Source organism: Mesoplodon densirostris, chromosome 2 (genome assembly GCF_025265405.1).
Source record: "Mesoplodon densirostris isolate mMesDen1 chromosome 2, mMesDen1 primary haplotype, whole genome shotgun sequence".
Taxonomy (NCBI): domain Eukaryota; kingdom Metazoa; phylum Chordata; class Mammalia; order Artiodactyla; family Ziphiidae; genus Mesoplodon; species Mesoplodon densirostris.
The window spans coordinates 94,192,184-94,205,026 of NC_082662.1; the positions used below are offsets into that span (position 1 = coordinate 94,192,184).

Consider the following 12,843-nt stretch of genomic DNA (forward strand, 5'->3'; position numbering starts at 1 on the left):
TTAAATGAGATATGGGAAATTACAAGTGCTGCAAGTTTTGAGAAGAGAATTAGTTATAACAACTGAAGCTCAAGAATAGGAACTAGAAAAGAGATATGAATATAGGAGTCATTAGCCTACTGAGAAAATTTAAAATATGTGACTAGAAGAGATTACCAAGGATGTGAATATAAATAGAGAAGAGAAACATGAACTGAACCCCAGAGTATTTCATTATTCAAAAATTAGGGAGGGCTTCCCTGTGCTTGGCCAATGGCCTCTGGGAGCCAGCAGGCGGTGACCCTCACCAGAGACCCTCCAGCAGGCCCAGGGGTACAAAAGTGGCTGTAAATCCAGCACATGCATAAACAAGTTAAAGGATTTAATATGAAGCACAGAAGCAGATAATGCCAAAAAGCAAGCAGTAGTTGGTACACATTTAGTGAGTGGGGCAGCATTTCCTCCTCCCACTGCTGCTGAGGTGGTAGAAATTAGTTGAATTCAGTATGAAATGGAATACACCAAAGGTATTGGTCAGCGAATTGAAGGTCCTGGAAAAATAAAAGGTAGAACCACCAAATGCTGACCTTGAACAAGGATTCCGAGAAGGAGCTTTAATTGCTCTTGTGATTATGTAGGTTCCAGGGAGAATTGTTGTATCAGGAAATAATGAAGACATTCCACTTTCAAGACCAGCAGATCTTGACCTTATGCAGTCAACTCCCTTTAAACCACTGGCACTAAAAACACCAACTCATGTGCTTATGCTAAGTGAAAGACCACTAGATTTTCTGGATTTAGAAAGACCTCCTCCAACCTCTCAAAATGAATAAATCCATGAAATTGGCAGGTTAAAAAGAGAGTGCTCTATGAGTGAAAATTCTGTTTGCCAAAATGGACAGCTGGTCAGAACTGACTCCATGTATAATATTTCTAATATAGGTGCAATGATTGAAGGAACTTCAGATGACATGCCTGTTGTAGATGCAGCTTCATTAGGACAACAGATAATCAAACTAAATAGATGTCTACAACTTCTGGAAGTGGAGAACAAAGAAGGTCCTAAAAGAGAAATGGTCATGTATTCCATTACCATAGCATTCTTGCTGCTTAGGGTTGGCTCTTGTTTTGCCACTAGAGGTAACCTCAACTCTCAAAAGTGTTGTCTCAACAGCTGGAAATATAAAGAATTTGTGAACAAACAAACAAAACGTTAGGGAGAGATGGACAAATCAGCAAAGAGCCTGAGGATATGCAACCAAAATGAAAAGGGGAAGACAATGAGAATGTGATATCCAGGAAACCATAGAATAAAATATTTTAAGAAGAGAATGAACAACTGTATTATATGCTGCTGCTAGGTCAACAATAATATAAACTTGACCATTAGGTTTAGAAACATAAATATTATTAATGACTTTTAGAAAAAAAAAACATTTTCAAGGAGGAAAAAAATTCCCTCTATTTGGAGTTGGTTTAAAAAAGAAATTGAGGGGACTATTTGGAAGCAATACGTGTATACAACTGTGCAAGGAATTTTGCTGCAAAAAGAAACAAAAAAATCTCAGTAAAGAGAAAGAAAAGAAATAAAGGTGGGCTAGAAATAAAAATGTTTGGCAAGTTGTATATCAGCCAAAGGGGAAGAAGCAGTCAAGACTGTAATTCAGTTGTTTTTATGTTTTTGTTTTTTAATAAACTTTATTTTTAGAGCAGTTTTAGTTTCACAGAAAAATTGAAGGGAAGGTAATGAGATTTCCTATATCCTCCCCTGCCTGCATATATACACAACCTCCTGCATTACCAACATACCCAACAAGAGTGGTACATTTGTTACAATCGATGAACTTACATTGATATATCATTATCACCCAAGTCCACAGTTTACATTAGGATTCACTCTTGGTGCTGTACATTCTACTGGTTTGGACAAATGTATAATGACATGCCTGCACCATTATAGTATCATACAGAGTACTTCCACTGCCCTAAGAAGCTTCTGTGCCTATTCATCCCTCTCTTCCCACTAACCCTTGGCAACCACTGATATTTTTACTGTCTCCATAGTTTTGCCTTTTCTAGAAGGTCATATTTATAGTTGGAATCTTACAGAATGTAGTCTTTTCAGATTGAGTTTATTTTGTTTTAATAGGAAAAATAAAAATGTGTCAGCTAATGGTAGAAAGGGAAATGGTCATGTAAGGCAGAGGAGAGAAAGACTGATATAATATTTTTATGGAACCACTAACAGACACATTATTCACTCATTTAATTCTCACAAAACACTTTAAAGTAGATATCATTACTGTTATTATTACTGCAATTATATATATGGAAAGAGGGAGGTTGTATAATGTATTCAGTTCTACCAGTTTTGGAAACTGTATATATCTTTTTATTTTTTTTAGGATCCAAGAATTTTTTATTGGAATTTATAATTATTACAATTATTATTCATTGTGAGCTCCAAGTTCCAGTGCTTCCTTTCTATCTTATATGTAGAGGAGATTTTAACTCTCTTCCCCAAATGGATTTATTCTCCCTCACCCTTGTTCCCCAACTCTTCCTTCTCTATTTCACGAAAATGGTTGCTACAGTTATAGGATATTCAACATTGAATGGGGTTTAGGAATTATTTAATCCAGTACCTTTATATAATATAACACACTTTGCAGACTCAGAAATATTGCTATGGTTGTAGAACTGGGACTGAAATCCCAGCTTGAATCCCAATCTAGTTTGCTTTCCTTTATGATGTGTTTCCTTGCCTCATGTCTTAGAAACTGAATTGGACCTTCAAGAGTCCAGCCTGCTTCCAGAGTCCACTGTTTTAAGCACTCTGTCTACATTGGGCTCATTGTCACTTGCAGACATTTATTCCTGTCATAATTCTCGGTGTATTCCAGGGTCACCTAAATATTCCCTCTATGGCCTTTTATTTTATTTTCTTGACCTCATCTTCTACAATGACCTTTTCCTGCACACTATTTTAGTCAATTACTCCATGATCATAATCTAGTCATTGATAGTCTAACTCACTTCTCACCCCACAGTCTTTTTTTTTTTTTTTTTTCAGTACGCGGGCCTCTCACTGTTGTGGCCTCTCCCGTCGCAGAGCACAGGCTCCGGACGCGCAGGCTCAGCGGCCATGGCTCACGGGCCCAGACGCTCCGCGGCATGTGGGATCTTCCCAGACCAGGGCACGAACCCGTGTCCCCTGCATTGGCAGGCAGACTCTTAACCACTGTGCCACCAGGGAAGCCCTCACCCCACAATATTATTCTCAACTTTCCTAGTCTTTGAGCTGGAAAGATAGGAGGCTGTTGTCAGAATCCTCTCACAGTTCTTGACCACACTAGAACCTCCTGGTTATTGTTCTTTATATTTTTCTCTCTCTCTCAACCCCTTGTGCCTTTATTTCCCTCCTTACCCGACTTAGATTTCATGGTCCTGTTGGTGTCACAATCATTGCCTCACGTACAGTCTCTATCTCCTTATACCATCTACCATACTCCACAGGAAAAATCTCATCCCTAATTAAATCCAGCTTTATTACCTTCCACTCTACACCCTAGAAGCTGCGGAAGGTCTGGCTGCAGAAACATACAGCCGTAGTGCTTGACTACCTTTGAAATTATTGACAGTTAAGTACAGGTGTAACCTTAAGTTTCCCTGGCAATGTTCTTACACGTTCCCATGCCATTTCACCCTCTCACTCTCCAAGACAACAATTTCATACTTTGCTTTCCAGTATGCCTTCCTTCCTCCTCACATTTAGTTTATGATCTTGTTTTCTATTTCACTGGGGAAAGTAGTAGAAATCAGAGCATTTCCACACTCTCCTACAAGCTAGCTCAATTTGCATCTCTACCGATCTATCTATCTGCCCTCATTTTCAACTGATGAATTTCCCTTGCTCCAAAATATTGAGAACCTCTCTATCTGTGTGCTTGATCATCACACTTCTTGTCTACTCAAGAATATTCCTAGAATTTTGCCCTCTTAATCTCTCTACATCATCAGTTTTTTCTTCACAACTTATTTATTCTCACCATTACTTAAATAACATATTTCTTATCTTCAAGTAAAATTGTCCCTTGACCCAGACCCTCCTGTAACTACTGTACAAAGTATCTGCTCTTTACATAAAAACACCTTGAAAGAGTTCTCTATACTCATTGTCTACATTCCTCTTCACATTGTCTCCTAAATGCCCACTTGCCTCCAGCACCTTCCCAAAAGGTTTTTGCCAAATCAGCGATAACTTAGATATGGCAATATTCAAGGATAAATTCTCAGTTTCTGTGTTATTTGACCTATCTGCAGCATAGATTCCAACTTCTTGAAGTCCACCTTTATTTGACCTCCAGGATCTCACTCTTTATTATCTTCCCACTGCAGTGGCTGATGATTACAGTTCCTTCTGATGTTCTCTTCATTTCTAACTAAATGCCCTGGGCTTACTACTTCTTATTTTCTATACTCCCTCCTAAATCAAGATTTGAAGAGCAGGGAGACTGGATTTAAACTTCTTTATGTGATGCCAATGACCATATTGTACTTGCTACCCATGATGGCCAGTTCATCACAGTGCCACTGTATTCCTGATAGGCTTTGGACTCACTGGATATGCTGCTTATCTCATTTTGGAAGCATTTACATTTCTCACTGCTTCCAACACTGTTTCTGAAAATGAGTTTAATTGGGATAAAGTGTTGACTAAATGACTTAAAGGAGAAAATGAGTTAATTCCTTTGCTGTTTGTATTTTTATTTTGTTTTACAGAACTATAAAAATGGATATAGGGAGAATGTAAAGTGTTAAGGTGAATTGAAAGGTCTACTTAAGGTCCTGAATGATGGCATTTTTCTTTGGCGGCTTAGGAACATGAGCTTTCTGGCTGTATTTTTTGAAGGTAGGATGAAATGTGTACATTCTACAGGTGACTATGAAAGAGCTTTCATTAAGTCTTCTAGGGGAATGATAATTTGTATACTTCAGTGCTCACAGTGGTTGATGTGGTAGTTAATTTTTTATGACATTATGCTCACTGTGGCCTAGCCTAAGATAGTCAAACATATTTTCTCTTAGTGGAATTTTTCTACATAGCTTAAAATTTTAAACACAATGCTTAATTTCACAGTGACTTTTCATGCTTTTTCTGATATATGGAACCTCTGGCATTACAAATAATTTTATTCAACAGAAATTTTCATTTTTTAACATGGTCCTTATTTAACCATGTATTACATGACAAATGTTTGGGTGGAATTTGTCTGTTTTTATTATTTAGCTGTTTTTCTAGTAATGCATTTGCTTTTCTCTTTTACTGTGTCTACCTGGTTTATAATAGCAGGTGTAGCTGCACATGCCCAAACAGGCACACATACATATATGCCAATGAAGGGAAACGTTTTTCACAGCACATATGCCCAAATTGTGCAGGTTTCAGTTAACTAGATATGGTTATTGATGCAGAAGGTCACACTGCAATTTAGAAGCAGTTAAAAGGTAATGAATGTGCTTAACTGTAACCTCTGCCTAGAAGGTTTTTCTTTTCACACAGAGAAAGTAAATAGATTTGTGTGTCTCTATTGTCCCCTGCAGTAATGTCTTTAGGCCAAATGGCAACGTCAAGGACTACTGACACCTGCCTAAAGTGCATGAAGGCTATTCTTGATTTTTAATTCCTACAGTGTTTACATAGAGAGTTATGAATACTTCATTGGTGCAGCAGCATGAATTATCCTATAGATAGTTATTAAGCATGGACTAATTTAAAAATCAAATTGCCATTTTGAATATCTATTTTTAAAGGCACTCTCATGATAATATGTTTCATAGTATTGAATAATGACAGTCTTTGATGGTTTGTGAGGAGGTGCACTGGGAGTGTGGATTGGACACTTGAACATTTTCCACAGGCTCCTGCATGACCATCTTATGACAAATATCCCACAGGATGAGGCAGAATAGCCTGTGTGCTTAGTTAATGGCAATATGCCCCAAACACTGACAAAATAAAAATTATGGGTGTGATTTTAGGCATGGAAACACCAGATAATTTTGTTCATATTGAAAAGATGTAGCTAAAGTGTTATCAAAACTCAGGTCCAACTGCCTGCCACTCAAAAGCCAATACTCAAGAGGCAAGCTTGGTGGAAAGGAAACTTTGCTTTATTCTGGAGGCCAGCAGCCAGGGGAGAGGGTAGACTCATGTCCAAAGGACAACTCTCCACTGATAATCACTGGGCAAGAGCTTTTAAAGGGCAGTTTCTGGGGTGTATATGTGGAGGGAGGGGGCTACTTGCAGAAACAACACAGTCAGCTCTGACAGTCATCTTGAAATTGGTTATACAGTGGTCTGATCAGCATCATCTTGATTGTTTTTAAGTACAATTAATCTTCAGTTCCAGGGTTAATTTGTTCCCATTTCTTTGAGGCCAGTTCTCAGAATTGTGTCAGATTATGTCATGGCTATGGTCTGGTCATCATGTAGTTAACTTCTTCAATCTGGTGGGGGTTTCGGTATCTATAAAACAGCTCAAAGGCTCGGAATATTATCTATAGCCCTTGAAGAAGAACTAAAGGTTCTTGTCTTTGTTTTATGACTAAACTATTATCATTTGGTCCTGTTGGACTATTTTCCTTTGTGTCTGCATTTTCTCACTTCTCATTAATTTTTTTCTTTGACTAAAGTTTTTCTATAAGAAAATGCAGGCTGAGGACATGGGAGGGGGTGGGGTCTGTCCTGGGAAGACCCCATAGTGTCCTGCTCCATTTCAAAAGTGGTACATTACCATTACATTATTTTCATAGAATGGATAGATTTTTATTCTAAGAATAATTTTCTGATTAATCTTATCATTAACTATGTATGCAGTCCCTATCCAGGGTGTGGTTTATTGTATCTGTTCTATGACCAAATAGAAATTTTGAATATAACTAAAATAATTTAGTAACTATGTTGTCAAATTCAGAACTCTCAGCATAACATCTAGCCCATGGTTCCCATATTTTTATTTTCATTATCTTGTTTTCCTTGTAGCCTTAATATTAGTTGTCCTGAAGAATGTTCTGGTCAAGAAAAGATAGATTCTTCTTGAAAAAAATTATGCCACTTTTAGGTGAATTTCTTAAAAAGGCAAACAAGAAAACAACATAAAAGAGTCATTTTAAAGATCACGTTGCTGACAAATTGCCTATTTAAAATGGAGAGTCACCTAAATTGTGTCATAGTTCTCCAAGTCCTACTCTAAATTCTATTTATGACTTTGTACAGCCATTAGACTTGCCATTGGCAGAAATGTCAAATTATTGGTGTCTATTGATGCCACTTAAAATGTCCCCTAGAACACATGGTATTAACTGTTGCATTCTCTCTCATTTCAGGATCTGTACCCTTCACATTTTTGACCATTCATTTATATGAACCTCACAAATGTTCATTTTAACTACACAATACTTATTTTGGGAAGCAAGCATTTATAGAGAATCTACTATGTGCTGGAGGTACAAATAGGAATTACAGAAATCCATGTCTTTAGGAACAGAAAGTGTAGCAGGAAACATTTAAGTAACATTTTAACACTATCTGTGCTCTTTTAAATTGTGCATAAAAATCTAGTTAAAATATAACTGTTTAAGTCTAAACATTCAGTTTTTTAGCAAATTAATAAATTTTTATTGAATTTAATCTCATGAAAGTTTAGTATCAAGAAAATACAGTAAGTCCCCTACATACGAACCTTCAAGTTGCGAACTTTCAAAGATGCCAAAGTGTGTTCCATCAATGTCAGGCATGAGTGAAATTTCAGCTTGCTCTCCATCTCCTACTGATGATGATTCCTCAGCTCTACCATCTCCCACTTCCTCTCCCTCCTCCAATCAGTAACTCTTCTTGTCTGTTCACTCAATGACAGCCCCTGTATGCTAGCTGTTATACTATACTACTATACTTTTCAAGGTACTGTAAGATTAAAAATGTTTTCTTTATTTTTTGTGTTTGTTTGTTTTTTATGTATTACTTGTGTGAAAAATATTATACACATATTACAGTACAGTACTATATAGCCAATTGTGTTAGTTGGGTACCTAGGCTAACTTTGTTGGACTTAATAAACAAATTGGACTTACGAATGCACTTTCAGAAGAGAACTCATTTGTATGTAGGGGATTTACTGTATGTTGTTTTAGATTCCATAGCAGGATTTACCTTTAATTACCTGGGTAATGGGAGTGGAGGCCTGGATTTATAAATGTTAGAATATGTACACTGAGCTGCATTATAGACCAGGCAAATAATTCCTCAAATTTGAGTCAGCTTTGAAGAATTATTTCTAGGTGAAAGGTCTTTCTATGTTTCATTTTTAAACAATCAGTGGTCACTAGTGGTCAAAAAGCAATCTTATAATGCCATTTCTGATAAATATAGCTAGGAGACATTTGCCTTTTTTCAACATTGTTAACAGGTTCTTCAAGAATCTGTCCATGGTTGACCTCACTTTGCTTTACCTAAAGCAGAGCCATTTCCTTTAGGTTCACACATTTGCCCACACTTACTGTGTTTTATTGTTTTGAATACTTGCAAAATATCTTTCTCCCAAAGAATTTTGAAGAATGAAAAAAATAGAATAAATAACACATTTAGCAGTCCCAAAGACTAGGTTAAATAAGGGTCAAGAGCAGAAAAACAAGAAAAGGTAATAGGAAAGTTATAATAGTCATCAAAAAGAAGTGATAATCAGGGTTTCCCTGGTGGCGCAGTGGTTCAGAGTCTGCCTGCCAATGCAGGGGACACGGGTTCGTGCCCCAGTCTGGGAAGATCCCACATGCCGCAGAGCGGCTGGGCCCATGAGCCATGGCCGCTGAGCCTGTGTGTCCGGAGCCTGTGCTCCACAACAGTAGAGGCCACAACAGTAAGAGGCCTGTGTACTGCAAAAAAAAAAAAAAAAAAAAAAAAATCTGATAATCAAAGCAAGATAGATTATCTATCTATCTATCAGAATTCACAGAATGGTTGAAGTAAAAAGGAATGTGTCAAGAGGAAGGACTGGGACTGGATAGGCAAAAAGAAATTGCTTGGGCTGAGAAACATTTGAATGCTCATTCATTAAGAAAATTTACCAAGTTTCTCTCTTAGAATGTGTATCCTTCACTGGACACATGTATTTCTATATGGAGAAAAATGCAGAGTAATAACATTGTTTGCTTTTGATAAGAATATGAGTAGAATACAGTGATGAAGAGCATTAACATTTCTGATCCTGGCATAAATTAGTTCATATACCAAGTATTTAAATTCCCCAAGTTGAATTTCTTCATATGAAAAATAGAGACAATAATACTTATAACCCATAGGAATGTTGTAGAATTAAATGAGAAAATATTAATAAATCAATTGGCTTGTTTCTCATAACTATTATTGTTTCTTTGCTCTTATTGTTTTCCATCCAGAAATAAAGGGTACTACTATTTTATACCCCATGCTGCACACATCCTTCTATGAATTTATTATTCCTTCAGACAAGGTACTATCCAATTGTTAAGGGTAACAACTTTAGATCCAATGATAGTCAATTTTCATATATCTCACCTGGTCACCTGTTTTTGAAAGTGTATACCTTCAAAACCAAACTATTAGTTCATTTATAACATGGTCTGGAGAGAAAATGTCTTCAACAACTGACATCTGTCAAGCTCCCTTGGAAGGGATACCTTTTGTAGTGGCAATATGTTCATTAAGTTATCTAACAATAAAATATATGTATTATAGTTTCCAGAGTTCAAATTACAAGACCAACAATTGGTTTTCATGGAGACCTGAAAGAAAACATATGGACTCAGTATCTAAACTTTTATACTTTGCTGGACCAATTCAATAAAATCATACTTATTCATACAATTTAAAAATAAGTAAGGTACTTAATTTTGAAATTAGTAATACAGAGAATGCTGATTCAATTAACAGAAAGAATAGCCTACATCAATTTTTTCCCAGAACACTGGCCCTTCAAGATACTCAAAACCAGAATCTTTTGCTAATTAATTTTGGAAAATACTGTGTAGTCTATTCATGCTTTAATTTCACAAAGAAATTAGTATATAAAATCTTTGAAACCTGAATACATAAAGTGTTTAAACTTTACTAATATCCTTAATAACTAGCTGTAGTTGGTTTGAAGATCACTGATCTGAGTTGAATCATTGAGGTCTGCCTAGATTCTCTTATCCTCAGCATGAAACATTCCTCAACTGATGTGACTTTGTTAAATTAACATTTATTAAATAGAGCCTAGGAGTGACAGGATGTTGGAAGGTGAGCCATGGTTCAACAAAAGAGAGCAAATGGAAAGTGAAATTGAGGTTTATTACTCAAGTCCTGGAGGAGGTACCCTGCACACTTGGAGGGACGAGTCAAAGCAGGGTCAGACAGAGAGTGGGACAGGACCTGGGACATATACCTGTATTAGGATCTGTGTGTAGAGTTCCTTGGGGCTCCCGGGTTAAGGGTAGATTTGTCAATTCAAACCAAAAAGTGTGGGGTTTTGGTGAGCTTCCTAAGAAGTCTTATCTAAGGGATGCACAAGAGGAAGGCCTTGGGAGGTGGGGGAGAGTGCTTATCACAAGGGCATCTTGGGAGAATCACATCAGGAACTTACATTTGTGACTTGTGACTCTGTGTCCATTGTCTACTTGAGGGAGGGGCTAGTGCCTGTTCAAGGCCCCTGCGAATCACTTGGCCACACAAAATGGATGCTAAGGCAGTTCAGCTTAACTCTCAATTAGATATACTTTACTGAAATTCATCACATTACTATTTATATACATCTAAGTTAAGATACTATGTTTCTTGAGGATGTCAGTTTGAATGCAAATGTTCACTGGAAAGATTTCTTTTAGCAAGCATTATCATTGTTGTTGTTCTTGTTGTTGTTTTTAGTTTTTAGAAGACAGCAAAGCCATCTGAGAATAAAATACAAGCTATAAAATAGTGACACATTTACTTTCCCAAGCTGGAAATCTTGGACTTATATACAAGATTTCCATCATCTACTGCATTCCATTAACCTCCACCTTTTATTGATTGTACCCCAGACATCTCTAGAATTGTTCTGTAGCCAACTGATATTAGCTCAACAGAGCTGATCATGTACACCTCTTCCCAATTCTGCATTCAGTGTTAATGCAGTTTGAAGTTAATATGGTAGTTTGTAATTGGCCATGGTGGGGCATTTATATACAACAGAAGTAGGCAAATATTACAAATCATGTGTTGTTTTGAGCTAGTTACACATTTGCCAGCACATCTTTGCACTCTGCTCCTCCTACTACTCTGCATTCTTATAGCTCACTGGTAGTTCAGGCCTCCTCATTTCTTACATGGGATATTGCAACTTGGGCCTCATTATTTGAGTATATTCTATACATAGCTGTCATATGCTCCTTCATAAAAATATAAATAAATTAATGAGTAAATAAAATATTTCTTCATTTTCTTCCCTGCTTGATTTTTCAGTCTTCCTGTTGTTTACAGATATTAACTCCTTAGCAGACCTTAAAAGGCCCTTTTTGATCTGGTAACTCCTCCATTTTCAGTTTTGTAATTTTTCTTAGTGACTTTGAACTCCTTTTCATAACTCAAATGGCCCTGCTTCTCCAGTCAAACAATTTTCTCACCCATTTTTCTAACAGGTAGGATCCTTATCTTTCAAAACACTTGAAATAGCATTTTTTCTGTCAAGTATTTCCTTAGTAGTTTGACTTAGGCTATTTCTGAATAGCCTTTCTGCTTCCACAATTTAATGTATAAATTTAAATTCTCATATACAACTGATTACATTGAATTTTAATTATATATTAATATGCCGGCCTTCTCCACTGGATACTGGGCACTTCATAGTTGTATATTGCTGAATTCATGGTTCTAAAACCAAATATTCTCACTACTGATAGTAAGTTGGAGGAGCAGAGAAGGAATGTTGAGGACAAACTTGACAGACCTTCTCTACAACTTTATCCAGTACTAGCTCTTTATACCATATGATGAAAAACAGAGAATTTGGATGATCAAACATCCCTTCATAAAATAAGCAATCTCTTTTAAGACATAGGCATTTAAACTGAGTTTACAAGAGATTGTGAAGTGAAAGTTATTAATGCAGAACCAAATTATTTTAGAGCAGGCAAAACAGTGGATGTTTATAATGGATTCTTCTAGTCATGTTCATTTGTAAAGCTCATATTTTCAAGAAGAGAAGGGAAAGTGGGTTGGTAGGAAGATCAGAAAAGGATTTCTCTTTTTAATCGAAGATTAATTCTATTATAGGGTGAGGGTATATATTATAGCACATGGTGAATATTCATTCATAACCCCATTTAATGTGAAATGACACACATGTTTAAAAGCAATTTATTTTAGCTGCTTCCAAAAGCTGCCTGAAATCCTATTAAGGAAAGGATCTCTGAAGAAATTTATCTTACTTGCTGTAAAAGGTTTATAAATACAGGTATCTCAGAGTGATCCTGCCTCTACAACAAATGTTATCTCTAGTGCAATGTTATGCTGAACAGTCATAAGCTGCTTTACTGCCAACTCTACAAAAAATATATTTGGAAGAACACAGTGTATCTGTGCCTGTGATACTTTTGACTAAATAGAAAATTGTGTATGGAAGAGAAGAAAGATCATTATCTAAAGTGATGCTCATTCATCCAGAAAATATTTACTCGACATCCTTGTTAGGCCAGATACTGTTTCAGGCCCTTAGGATAAAACGATGACTACAGAGAGGTAGAATTCTTACTCTCTCTGGAAGACAGATATTAAATAATAACAATAAAGCTGTACTATTAAGGCAAACAATG

At 36.5% G+C, this 12,843-nt stretch overlaps 1 pseudogene; it reads left to right on the plus strand.

Annotated features, from left to right (window-relative positions):
- The first annotated feature begins 252 nt into the window (after window positions 1–252).
- LOC132503408 (mitochondrial fission factor-like) overlaps window positions 253–12,843 on the plus strand; it is a 128,974-nt pseudogene continuing 116,383 nt past the window's right edge.